Source organism: Macaca nemestrina, chromosome 12, assembly GCF_043159975.1.
Source record: "Macaca nemestrina isolate mMacNem1 chromosome 12, mMacNem.hap1, whole genome shotgun sequence".
Classification (NCBI taxonomy): domain Eukaryota; kingdom Metazoa; phylum Chordata; class Mammalia; order Primates; family Cercopithecidae; genus Macaca; species Macaca nemestrina.
This window is the reverse complement of record NC_092136.1, coordinates 99,315,153-99,329,890: the sequence shown is the minus strand read 5'-3', so window position 1 is coordinate 99,329,890 and position 14,738 is coordinate 99,315,153. Positions and strand designations below refer to the sequence as shown.

General features: G+C 35.3%; 1 protein-coding gene across 5 annotated transcripts in view; it reads right to left on the bottom strand.

Annotated features, from left to right (window-relative positions):
• Positions 1–14,738, bottom strand: part of LOC105484296 (contactin 5) — a 1,362,583-nt gene that overhangs the window by 1,049,261 nt on the left and 298,584 nt on the right. For all 5 annotated transcript variants that reach the window (XM_071075496.1, XM_011745800.3, XM_011745801.3 and 2 more), the window contains one exon: positions 5,581–5,719. The gene's annotated coding sequence lies outside the window, so the exon portion shown is untranslated. The remainder of the gene's footprint in view (positions 1–5,580; positions 5,720–14,738) is intronic.

Sequence of the window (14,738 nt, the reverse complement as noted above, 5' to 3'; positions counted from 1 at the left end):
AAAACCAATTGAGGGAAGATTAACAATCTTGAAAATCGAGTCTTCCCATCTACGAACACAATATATCTCTCCATTTTTATGCATCTCCATAGGCTTTTATATGTGTGTGTGTGTGTGTGTGTGTGTGTGCGCGTGCGCACACACACGTGTGTATGTTTATTTTTAGGCATCTCCTTTATCAAGTTTAGGTCAGAAAAATAAAATTTAAGGTATTTTAATTAAAAAGAAATTTAGATATCAACTTGTTTTAAACTGTTAGAAGTGCTGAAGAAACAAATGACAGGAAAGACCACTGCTAAATCTTAAAATGACTGCGAGTTTTCAAATAGTGGCCATTGCAGGACTCTAAAACTACCAGCAATTAGCATAGCTTCCAGCACTGAGGCATATGATACTAAAAAATGCATCTGAGGCCACTGTGGCTGGAAGGAAAACGATAGGACTTCTGCTTCTCTTACATTTTCCCTATCTCTTCTACATCTCCCATTGAGTGGCACCTAATCATGAATCCTGCTGACAGGTGTTTTGAGAAATGCAGTTATCAGAGTCTCTGGCCTTCTAATATTCTGGAGAGCACAAGACTTAGGAAAGAATGCTAGGTACTAACCCAAAATCCAGCACAATACTACACAATCATTATTTCCATTATGCATGACATCTCTTGTTATTCCATTTTCTAATCATTTATGACAGATCGATAGGAATGTATCATTTTTCTATGTTAGTCTTATAACCCCCAAGAGCCCCAGAATGCAAATATGAATGCCCAAAGGGCTAAATCTATATTTTCTTCCCTTCCTTTCCCTTACTCCCTCTTTCCTTCCCTCTCTTCCCCCTTGGCTCTCTCTCCTTCCCTCCCTCCTTTCTTCCTCCTTCCTTCCCTTCCTTCTCCCTTTCCTCCCTCGCTTCCTCCTTGACTCCCTCCTCTCTCCCCTCCCTCCCTTCCTTCCTGCTTTCTTTTGTTTCCTTCTTTCCTCCTTTCTTCCCTTCTTTCCTGATGTACTTCTTTCCTTTTTTTTTTTTTTTTTTTAAGTCTTACAAGACTTTCAGTAAGTTTCAGTCCACTCAGTGGTTAAAAATGTATGTTACTCACTCTATCACAATAATAACCATCTGCTAAACACTTTTCAGATGCCAAGTTTTAAATATAAGAGTGTGTGTGTGTGTGTGTGTGTGTGTGTGTCATTGCTTGTATATGTACAGATATAGATAAGATAGATTTTGTGTGAACTTTTTGCACCCTTACAAAAATGAGATAGTATTCACTTTTTACAGTCAAATGAAAGTTGAGGTTTATAAAAATTGAGATACAGCCAAGTTCTTCACTTAGCAAATATTACAGCAGATAGTCAATCTTAGTTTTAACTTATTTCAAAGCCTATAATCTTTCCATTTGTCAGAATTGTCTCAATACACTCAGCAAATGTGACAGTTTCTAAGCAGAATTCTGTATCTAGTTAAGAATTTGTCTGTCTGGGATTCACTGTGTCTACTAAGCTTAGTTCAGAGAGACGAACTGAATTTCAGACCCATCATGAAGAGATAGAGCCCTTCTTATGTTGTAGTATAGCCTTGAGGTATTCAGGTGACTAAGCATTGAGACTAACAGTTCCATTGCTTGTATGTAAGCAGAGGTGGATGGAAATTTTCTTATTCTCAAAACTTATTCCAGAAAATAAATATTTCCTGTTTCCATGAGTTATTTCCACAATAGAAATATTAAATAAAGGTTAATATTTGCTGAGCAAGTATCATATATGAAGTATTGTGCATACATTCATATTAATGAAAGTGTTTGCATGTTTTCAACCTGTAGATGCCTTGAATCACACTAGCAAAAATGTATGTACTAGAAAGCCTATATGATCTGTTACATTATCACACTAAAATGTATTCCTTATTTTTCTTCCTCTTGCTTTGCGCAAATTCCGTTTTCTTACATATCCTTAGGAACTTCAACTTGGAAAACATTAATTCACCAACGTATTTCCTATGGATAGGCTGATATTGAAAATAATCCATCGATATCCAACTTGAACCACCCCCTCCCACCACCACAACTGGCAGATAGAGATAAATGCTGTCTAAGAAATTCATGCAAACTCAGATTACAATGTTCATATCAACTGATACATATATTTATTTAAGCCATTCTATTTTGGTTCATCTTACTAGATTTTTTTTTTTTTTTTTTTTTTTTTTTTTTTTTAGATAGAGTTTTGCTCTTGTTGCCCAGGCTGGAGTGCAATGGTGTGATCTTGGCTCAGTGCAACCCCCGCCTCCTGGGTTCAAGCAATTCTCCTGCTTCAGCCTCCCAAGTAGCTGGGATTACACACATGCACCACCATGTCCGGCTGATTTTGTATTTTTAGTAGAGACGGGATTTTCCATGTTGGTCAGGCTGGTCTCACACTCCCTACCTCAGGTGATCTGCCCGTCTCAGCCTTCCAAAGGGCTGGGATTATAGATATGAGCCACCGTGTCTGACTTGACTAGGCATTTTTATACTTCATATAACAAATTTTCCTATAAAATACTTCAAAACAATATTTTCTAAAAGACAAAAAACTATAAGTATAGTTAAAATAAATAACCAATTTTTACAAGTGGTAAAACACAGATGTCTATAACAACCACCTCAAAGATTTTATTGTTGAATAACAATTTTGTGTGGAACTGTTCCATCTCCCTTCCTGATGATAAGAAATTACACTTTTCATTCATCTGGACACATGACCCTTGAAAGATTTCTGTGGACACTCTAATTGCTAGGAAATTCTTTCAAAGATTCAGTCAAAACTGTCTCCATTCACCTTCCTTCATTATTTTGTCAATTATGGCCACACTGTAAACATTTTGGCAAGTAGTAGCACTGTTAATTTACACAATACTTATGTAGCAACTAATATGAAAAAGTTTTTCTTTTCAAATTTCTATGCAATTGTCAAGAGCTTTAGAGACGAAAATTAGATTTCCTGTTTTTGAAATTCAGAGCACATTCTACTCTATTCTTATCAACTGTAATACTCTCTAAGAGATGCATACATTGCTACTTAGAGGTTTCTTTTCATGAGGTGATGAGAATCCTGGCAATGCTAAAAATCTATAAACCTAGAGCCACTCAGACTCTTCTCTAATGAAATAAAGCTCTTCCTCTTGGAGCTGAGCCAGTGTCTCCTGGATGAGTTCTATAAGTTATTGAGTGGAACATTTCATTCTCAAAGGCTGAACTCAAGACCCCTTTTAATATATATTGCCTCTTATTATGGCAGGAATTGAGTTGGTTATGTCAAGATGAAACTGTCAGTTTTGCAGCTGAATGTTTTCAGTTGTTACAGTGACAGATTAGGTGCAAGTATATGAATGAAATGGTGTTTCATTTAAAGTGACACTGTGAATCCACTCTCATCAGATTCATCAATTCTAATTCACTTACATCTTTTTGGAGTGCTCAGTTTGTCTCATTTGTTTCAATTGCTTCCTATTCTACCAATATGCTTTTCAATTAGTTGGAAGGAGCAACAACAAAAATGACATAATAAGAGTGCACTTTGCTCTGCCAAACCTGATTCTACAGGTTCTCTGTGCAGTTAAATACACTCTACAACCTCAACTTGAAACCTGAATTTATTAATAGATTGACAGAGAGCCTCTTCTAAAAAATTAATTAGACTTCTGTTGAACTACATGAACTTAATACAATTCGGTTGGTAATTGATAGAATGCACCAGTTCACAAGTGTCCAAGACATTTACTCTATTCTATTTCCATCTGCTGATGTGTCTAGTATAAATTCAAATTGCATATCCATCATCCATCTGGAAGTGAGCACTAGATCTGTAACCCTCTTACATACAGCTGCTGTGATGTGTTCAGTGGTTTGGTTGTCTTTCTTTGAATGTCACAAGCATCATAAACAACTTGGTTCTAACATTACTAAATTCAATTAAGATGCTTAGATTTAATTTATCTCTAGTATTCACAGATATCTCAGATGTAAAACAAAATTTAGAGTTTGATTTGTTAACGTGCATCCATGATTATGAGTTAAGAACAAAATGCTTTATAAATAGGAAATAACAGCTTCCAAGATGTTTATGTTTACAGACAGAATACAGATTATTATTATTATTTTGTGTGTGTAACCTATTCTTAAATCTTTCTTATTGTAACAAACAGAACTTTGATGGCAAAATTTGGCTTACAATCTGGCTAATGTTAGAAAATAGCAATGGATTAATTTATATGGAACTCAATTTTTTCACATGATTTGTGGTTTCACTGTTAGATACTTCCCCTTCCCTTTCTTTATACTTTCTATTTAATTTTTTTTTAATGTGGTTGCTTTTCTTCACAAGATTAATTTAGAGATACCTGGTACAGTTAGGGCCTGCAGTCGAAATGACAGACTGGCATGATTTAATGAAATGAATAAAAGACACATGGAATGTAACATTTTCTGCAATGAGCTGCCAAAATTTGAGTGTGGCTAGTAGAAAGTAAAATCAAATACCATGGTAAAACTTTAGACTCCTACACCTTCCAAAAGAACCGCTCTCACACCCACATTTAGTAACTTCTCTTCTTTAATGCTAATTTTTCAAGCTTGAAGGTACTGAAAGCATAGAGTAGGATGAGAAAACTCTCCGATTTTGAATCAATTAACCTGGATTAACCTAACAAATTAAAGGATAAACATGTGACAGTCTTGAAATTGGGTACACTATTGTCAACATTTTATAAATAAGCAGATTAAGATAATCATTCTAGAGTCATAGTGTACTGACCTTCTTGATTGATTATTTAAAAAGTACATCAGAAGTATTGTAGTTAAGTAGCACACAATGGATTTAATTCAAGATAGTCTACTGGTACCACTTAGTCGTAAATAACAAACGTCTAATGATGTATTTCAAAGTATTTTAGAGTATTCATTTTAAAGGATTATTATTTACACAATGCCCAGTTTTACTCAAAATAAGTGTAATTACTCTTTAGTAATTTCTATGGGTTATGTAAATATATAAGAATGAGGAGCTGCTGTGCAAACTGCATAAAAGCCATCTTCCTTCAGGAGATCCCCTTTCCTGGTGGGGATGACTCTACCTCTCTCCACCCATGACTTCCTACTTATTTAACTTAAGCATTGCCTTAAAATTCAAGCACATAAAAAAGCACAAAAGCCATCCACTAGCACATTATATATGTCAGTTGAGAAAGATATCATGGAACAGGAGGCTATATCTGAGTACTGTTTTCCTTATTGCTTTCAGCAATTTTATAACACATTCGTTTACTTGCCATCCTCATATCAAACTAAACAATTAGTAAGGACAAATATTTTACCTTGTTTCACTTTTAATAATATTTGCAGAATGTTTGTAGGGCATTTATGTTACTGACACAATCAAGGTGTTTTCAATTCAAAGAAAAATCACTTAATTTGAGAAAATAACATATTAAGCTTTAGCATATTCAGTAGTTGTTATTGGGAGCTCCATTAAGGATATGCATGAATCTTATTTTTTTTTTCAACATTTCTTTCAATTTTATAGGCATTTTAATAAAGATGAACTGTACCTGCTTTCTGAAAACAGGGTCCAAAGTATGCTCTTGACAAAGGAACTGGTTTTTGTAAAGTAATCCTTTTGCAGTAGTCATGCAAAAATGATGCTTAGTAGATCTTGAATGGCATTAAATGGCAATCCTTTAAAGGCACCTGTTAAGAAAGAATATATACTATTGTGATTACAAATGATCCTTTTTCCAACTTTGCTTGACCAAAACCCATGCTTCTTATTAAATACTTTATATCAATGTTCTATTTAGTTATACATACAAGCACCATACTTTTTACCCATATAAACAAATACTTACAGCTTCTAATTAGGTATATTTATATAGTTGCTTTTTCAGATGCATTGTTTTCCTTTATAATTTATATTTAATAATATAACAGAATGTCACTCTAAGCTTACATGGGTTACAATAGCTTAAAATATTTAACACACTAACTTATACCTGCATTCCTGGCTTTTCTTAATTTTTATAAGATAATAATATGAAAATTCTATACTATTCCTAGCATTTGCAATGTTAAATTTATTATCTATTTTATTTAAGAATTTACAATATGCATTTTTCTTAAAAGCTTATATGTGATTTACTTTTTAAAATAAGTTTGAGAATTATGCTGGTGCATATTCCCCGGTGACCTGAAGGAAATTTACATGAACGGGGCCACCTCTATTCTCTTTATTTCTAATGAAGTTCACTGTTTAATGAAATTCTCCATACAACGAAATTTATATTTTTAGTAAATTTAATCTTTGATAGATTTATTGATGTTTTAGCATCGAAAATGTAGCATAGCTACCCATACATATATTTCAAATAGGAATCTAATAACGTATTTCTTATAGTTTTCAGCAGTTTTATAACATCTTCCTATACTTGCCATTCTCATATCAAACTAAAAATTTAGTGATGAAAATTATTCTACTGTTTTTCTCTTTAATAATATTTCCAGAATATTTTGGAGCATTTATGTTTATTGACATAATCAAGGTGAGTAAGGAATACAAGTTTTAAACTTTAGATTGATGACTTCAGAGTGATTGAAGGCCGTCAACTGAGATTTCATGTTAAAATACTATCAAGAGTCCAGGGAAATCTAAGGTACATATTTCATGATCAGATTGAGAAAAAGTATTTCAATTGCTTGTAGTTGTCATTACCAAAGGGTATTGACCTTTATGATTTCTATTTATATTATTTGGAACTTGAGGAAATTGACATTTTTGTTAAAAAGAAAAGTAGTGAAATATCAGCAATTTTAAATATGTCAACCTAAGATTTCCTTTAATCTCAGCTTGCATTTCTGATATCAAGTCTAAATTATAGATATTATTGTAGTATACAAGTTGTGAACAGGAAGAGCTTTTTGTCTTCCTTGCTTCCTCCTTCTGTCTCTTCCTCCCTTCATCTTTCCCTTGCTTTTGTCCCCCTTCCTTTTTTCTTCTCCCTTCATTATTTTCTTAATATTGTAACAATTTTACATATCTGCTTTATGCCTTAGTGCACAAAATTAAAAACTAAAAAAGTCAGGCATTTTGTTGAGGTTTACAAACTTAGGTGGAATGATAGTTACTTAAGCAAAAAGCAAGTCTTTATTTTAGGATTTGACAAGTTATGTTTTTTTTCATCTTGGACTGTCATTAAGATGGATTTTTTTGGAAGTCAGGTTATTGTGTTTCTTACTGTCATTATTTCTTAGCAATTATACAGTGCACCATTTTCCCCTACAATATGGAAATATTGAGAACATTAAATGAGATAATACACATAAAAAGCTTACCAACATGTCTAGCACATATTGAGTAAATAAGAAGTATCACTAGTTACTTTCACATTGCATTATGAACATAGCAAAATAAAAAAAATTATAATGAACACTGTTGTTGTGGTGATGGTTGTTATTTTCAAATTCCTTCCTCAAGTTTGCTTCTCAGAAGCAAAGATTTTCCATTTTATCTCTGGAATAAACTCATGCTTGTCTTTAAGACAGTCATCAAGTTACCAATGTCTTTCTTCACAGAATTGGAAAAAACTACTTTCAAGTTCATATGGAATCAAAAAAGAGCCTGCATTGCCAAGACAATCCTAAGTCAAAACAACAAAGCTGGAGACATCATGCCACCTAACTTCAAACTATACTATAAGGCTACAGTAACCAAAACAGCATGATACTGATACCAAAACAGAGATATAGACCAATGGAACAGAACAGAGCCCTCAGAAATAATAACACACATCTACAACTATCTGATCTTTGACAAACCTGACAAAAACAAGAAATGGGGAAAGGTTTCCCTATTTAATAAATGATTATGGGAAAACTGGCTAGCCATAAGTAGAAATCTGAAACTGGATCCCTTCCTTATACCTTATACAAAAATTAATTCAAGATGGATTGAGACTTAAATGTTAGACCTTAAACCATAAAAACCATAGAAGAAAACCTAGGCAATACCATTCAGGACATAGGCATGAGCAAAGACTTCATGTCTAAAACACCAAAAGCAATGGCAACAAAAGCCAAAATTGACAAATGGGATCTAATTAAACTAAAGAACTTCTGCACAGCAAAAGAAACTACCATCAGAATGAACAGGCAACCTACAAAATGGGAGAAAATTTTCGCAATCTACTCATCTGACAAAGGGCTAATATCCAGAACCTACAAAGAACTCAAACAAATTAACGAGAAAAAAAAAAAAAAAAAAAAAACAACCCCATCAAAGAGTAGGCAAAAGGATATTAACAGACACTTCTCAAAAGAAGACATTTATGCAGCCAATAGACACATGAAAAAATGCTCAGCATCACTAGCCATCAGAGAAATGCAAATCAAAACCACAATGAGATACCATCTCACACCAGTTAGAATGGTGATCATTAAAAAGTCAGAAAACAACAGGTGCTGGAGAGGATGTGGAGAAATAGGAACACTTTTACACTGTTGGTGGGATTGTAAACTAGTTCAACCATTGTGGAAGACAGTGTGGCAATTCCTCAAGGATCTAGAACTAGAAATGCCATTTGACCCAGCCATCCCATTACTGGATATATACCCAAAGGATTATAAATCATGCTGCTATAAAGACACATGCACATGTATGTTTATTGTGGCACTATTCACAATAGCAAAGACTTGGAACCAACCCAAATGTCCACCAATGACAGACTGGATTAAGAAAATGTGGCATATATACACCATGGAATACTATGCAGCCATAAAAAAGGATAAGTTCGTGTCCTTTTGTAGGGACATGGATGCAGTTGGAAACCATCATTCTCAGCAAACTATTGCAACAACAGAAAACCAAATACTGTGTGTTCTCACCTGTAGGTGGGAACTGAACAATGAGATCACTTGGACACGGGAAGGGGAATATCACACACTGGGGCCTGTTATGGGGTTGGCGGGGGGGAGGGATAGCACTGGGAGATATACCTAATATAAATGACGAGTTAATGGATGCAGCACACCAACATGGCACATGTATACGTATGTAACAAACCTGCACATTGTGCACGTGTACCCTAGAACATAAAGTATAATAAAATTAAATTAAATTAAAAAAAGAAAAGACAGTATGTTGTGATGATGAGACTACTTCATCTGCAGTCAGAGTCAGGTTTCTTTAGGTTTCTACCATACACTTATGTTTAGATCTTAAACACTTATTTACCATTTCTGGGAGTAACTATGTCAGATCCTATGCCTACTCAAGGAATTATAATAAAAGTCTTAAGAATAATAGATGAGAAAATTATTCCTAAACTGAAAGTTTTACATATGTTAGTTGTTATTCCTCAAGTTTCGCATTATGAAAAACAATGACCTTAGCCAACTTATATTTTTCTCTCCATTTCTTTGAAAACTAGATCAAATCTAAATAAGTAATCATAGGAGACTTACTGAAAAATAAGTTAAGTTGTCTTATTATTTCACAACCTTGCTTCACACACCATAGGTTAACATACATTTATCTTTTATTGCTTTGCTGTGATTTTGTAATCTAACATGAATTTTACTTTACAGATGGAAAAATAGCCTAAAATTGTAAAAGCCATGTAATCACCTGATATTCTTATTTTCTTTTTTACAGTCATAACTCCCTCTATTTCAAATTGTCACCAATGTCTGTATCTTCTTTTTAGAGTTTATCTCATTTCTCTCTTTTATTAGGCTGGGATACAAAAATTTGTCCCTTATCCTAGGGTGGCTGTCTTGAATAGACTCTGCCTGTAATTTTCTATTCTTATTGTGTTATTGACCAGAAAAACAAATATTTAAAATTAATATGAAATAAAACCTTGTAATTAAACCTTAAATTGATAATTAATTTTTATCAACAACGTAGTAACTTCAAGATAGTATTCAACATTGTTCCCTATGCTTCAAATGACCACTTCCCACCCTTGTCCACCTAAAGAGCTTCTATTCACGTTAAAATCCTGGTTTAGATATGAGATTTTTAAAAAAGTTTTCCCAATAATTTTTGTGTTCTTTCTACTTCTGAAACTTGCTTATTAAATGTATTGCCCAACACTAAGTGATACATCATTGGTGCTCTTATAAGAAAAGGAAATTTGGGTACACAAGGAGACACCAGAAACATGTGGAAGCAGTGTGGTGATCACGTGAAGACAGGAGTAAGGCAGCCGTCTGCAAGCTGTGGGAGAGGCCTCACAAGAGACCAAGCCCATTGCAAACTTCATATTGAACTTCTAGCCTCCAGAATTATGAGAAAATTTTCTGTCATTTAAGCCACCCAGTCTTTGATGTTCTGTTTTATGGCAGCCCTAGAAAACTAATACAACTGGGGACAAGGAAATCTGGGGAATAGACATATAAGTTTATGGACACTCTACAATTGACTAAGGAAGAGGCGCTAAAGAAACCAGTACACAGAATGGCTTGGCAAACTAAAACCAGTCTCTTTCATCAGCCATTGTAGTACGAGCACATTGTAGTATAAGCACACTGACACATTCACAATGTGGCCACGTTGTCAGAGATGGAGGTTATGCATGGTGCCAAGAACATGAATCCTCATTCAACAAAAGCTGATCTACCTACTACCTCTGTGGAAATCTCAACCTTCCAGCAACTGAGCACTACACTGAGATTACCCACTACCCTTCACCAATATGATACTATTGGTTCTACTCAATCAGTCAATCAAGGTGGAAGGAATACCTTTTGAGTAGGATCAAAGCATATCTTAGGTGTGGGTTTCCCTTTCTTGCCCACATCTCTTCAGCTAGCAGCACTCTCCAAGAAGTAACCAAGTCTTTGATCCACTGACACAGAACGTGCATAACATTACATAGAACCGATGGCCACACTTAACATCAAAGGAAGTACATCAATGGACATATGATCACAGGATATACTGGTTTTATTACATACCACTACCCAGAAGGCCAATGAATGGGATTATTTTTAACAGCACTTAAATACATTAAAATATGTTAAAAACAGTATTGAATACATTTAAGTCCTCTCTATCTGTATATATGTATATATCCTTTCTGTATTAGTCAGTGTTCTCCAGAGAAACAGAACCAGTAGGATGTGTGTGCGTGTTTGTGTGTGTGTCTGTGTGTGTGTGTTGTGTGTGCGTACATGTGTGTGTATGCAATTGGAATTAGTTTATGTGATTATGGGAGCTGACAAGTCCCAAGATGTGCAGTTGGCAAGCTGAAGGTTTAGGAGAGCCAAAAACGTAGTTCCAGTCCAAAGGCTGGCAGCATCAAAACACAGCAAAAGCTGATGTTTCAAATCTGAAGGAAGGAAAAAAAAAAACAAGCAATGTCCCAGATCAAAACAGATAAAAAACTGGCAGGCAGAAGACATTCCCTCATACTCACAGGTGGGTCACCCTTGTGTTCTATTTAAGACTTGAACTGATTGGATGGGCCCACTCTCACTAGGGAGAGCCGTCTACTTTACATGGTTAACTGACTGAAATTTTCACCTCATCAAAAAACACTGTCACAGACACACCCAGAAAAATGTTTGACCCAATGTCTGGGCAGCCCATGGCCCAGTCAAGTTGACACATAAAATTAGCCATCACACTGTCTTAACCTTACATACCCTTTCAACATTTGCCCTATTTTATTCTTAAACAATACAACTATATTGAACAAAAAAAGGTATCCGTACTTACTCCCCTCCGTTTTATACATCATACTTTTTCCTTTCCCTTTGTTATATACCTTTCATTCTCAATATTTCGCTTTTCTTCTTCTGTGCCTTAGAACTTTCTTAACTGTTGAATTCCTCAATATTTGATTCTGGCTTTCTTTAATTCCTACTCTAGATACTTCCTAGGCAATTCATGGCTTCAATATACCACCTATACACAAAAATCTTCCAAATTTATGTCTCTTTTTTTCCCTTGGATTCCTCAAAGTCACAACAAAATTACATGTGTAAAACTGAAACTAGGAACTATGCCTGCTTCCTTTCATTACCCCTTCCAACAGCAACGGTAACAATAATCATCTCATCTTCCAGTATTCTCGATCCCAGTCAATACTTTCATCATCTTCCTAGCTATAGAAACCATAAATCCTAAAGTTATTTATTTATTTATTTATTTATTTATTTATTTATTTATTTAAGAAGGAGTCTTGCTCTGTTGCCTAGGCTAGAGTGCAATGGTGTAATCTCAGCTCACTGCAAACTCTGTCTCCTGGTTCAAGCAATACTCCCACCTCAGCCCCACCATGAGTGGCTGGGACTATGGGACTACAGGTGCCTGCCACCATGCCTGGATAATTTCTGTATTTTTAGTAGAGACAGTGTTTCACTATGTTGGCCAGACTGGTCTCGAACTCCTGACCTCAAGTGATCCGCCAGCCTCCACCTCCCATAATGCTGGGATTACAGGCATGTTAAAGCCGTTTCTGACATCTCATTCTTCCTTATCCATGAATTTAATTATTTATCAAATCATGTTTATTTGACCTCTGTGTATATCTCAGGTCTGTTTCTTCTCCATTTCCACTCCCACTCTTGTTTGAATGAGCATCTTTTCTGCATTCCACTGTCAGTCTACTTGAAGGTTTTCTTCATGATGAAACCCGAATGATGGTTCAAATTGCAAATCAAATAAATGTCTAGATATGGTTTTTCAATTTATATAAATTGAAAAAAATTATATACTGTACTTTGTACTTTGTATAGTTGAAACTAATTGACTTCAATAATGTATATAATTTTTATTGAGTCTCCATTATGTGATATACACACCACCAGTTACTGGAAATTCAAAAGTGAACAAGATAAGGTCTCTTAGCATAAACATTATGGTCCAGTGAGAGAATGAGACTGGTGAAGAGCCAATTCCAATGTTTTGTGGTAAGTGCTATATTAGGTGCCAGCTCGGGCGCTATGGAAAAACAGGAAGGTCATCCAGCCCATTACTGAGCATTCAGGGATGGCTTTTGTGGGGAGGTGACTTCCACCTGAAGAAAAATACGAACTGATTCAAGCACCAATGGGCAGCTATCATGTGGCCAGGGAGATCAGCTGAGTCATGTGACTGGTGGTATCATTTGACACATTGAGGACGTTTTCTAGGTTTTTGTGAGTTAAAAATAATCCATGAAGTAAATACCAGTAACAGTAGATTCCATACTTACACACATATTAAGTATCAGTTTACAAAATCCTTCCGAATATATTAACCCATTTAAGCTTCAACCCAGTGCTACTGATGTCAAGATAGTTTTTTGTTTTGTTTTGTTTATTACCCCACAGAGCCTATAGCATAAAAAAGCTTACAGAGCGAGTGAATGTTAGACTCTGGAATAGCACAATCCAATTCACCTTTTCTATAAACAAGATGTAAAATTCTGTCATCTGTAAATGGACTTCATTGATCTAATGTGTACAAGACTGCAGATTTTCAGTCAATACCAAATGTTCATATTTGTCTTTTCAAGGATATTTAAAACCTTAACTTTTAATTTAAGTATTCATTGTCTTGTAGTGAACCATTCATGATATGGAGTCAATATTTAATGATACCAGGTGGATCATCCTAATTCCAGATTAACTACATCCCACTGACAAAATTTCTTTCCCACCCTGCTGCCACCTGTCTGGTACCAAACCTGCTCAGCTGTGGAAACTGACAGCTGGTTCTTCAGAGGGGAGTAGTGGGAGCAGAAGTCAGGTGGAAATGGCTCATTAGCAATGGAATGAAAAAAATACGCACACTTCCCTGTAGACGTTTTGGATGATGCTCCTCTCTCTGCAATTGCCGATTGGAGAGTTAATTGCAAAATAATAATAATAATAATAAATCTCAAAAGGTTTTGAAATTATGATGATGTGATGTCATCATGTTAAATCCATTTATCTTTATTTCTTCTGCTGAAGTTTTTATTTTGACATGAATCATAGCATTAGTGCTGAAAGAAAAAATATTCTGATATTTTTGCTTTCTGACCATGTCCAGGGATGTTGCTCTATAAAGAACCCCAGGATTCGGAGTTGGCATACTGAATTCTAATCACTAATTAGCTGCATTAAATCACATATTCCTTAACTTCTGTGGACGTCAGATTATACGCGAAAACAACAGAATTAAATGGCCACCATGATTGAATGGTGCTTAATTACAGACTTTCTTCTGTCTTTTTTGGCTTTATTTAAAGTTATCAATAGACCATTTATTTCTCTCGATAAGAGTACTTATAATGTACATTTAAGAAGACGTCTCTCTTACATTTATGAGTTTTTATGCTGTTTAAAAATCTTTTCGGCCGGGCGCGGTGGCTCAAGCCTGTAATCCCAGCACTTTGGGAGGCCGAGACGGGCGGATCACGAGGTCAGGAGATCGAGACCATCCTGGCTAACACAATGAAACCCCGTCTCCACTAAAAATACAAAAAAATTAGCCGGGCGTGGTGGCGGCGCCTGTAGTCCCAGCTACTCGGGAGGCTGAGGCAGGAGAATGGCGGGAACCCGGGAGGCGGAGCTTGCAGTGAGCCGAGATCGCGCCACTGCACTCCAGCCTGGGCGACAGAGCGAGACTCCGCCTCAAAAAAAAAAAAAAAAAAAAAAAAAAAAAAAAAAAAAAAAAAATCTTTTCATTGTGTATATGAAATTCTTGAAATGTCATTAAAGACAAAGTTTTATACTTGGATTT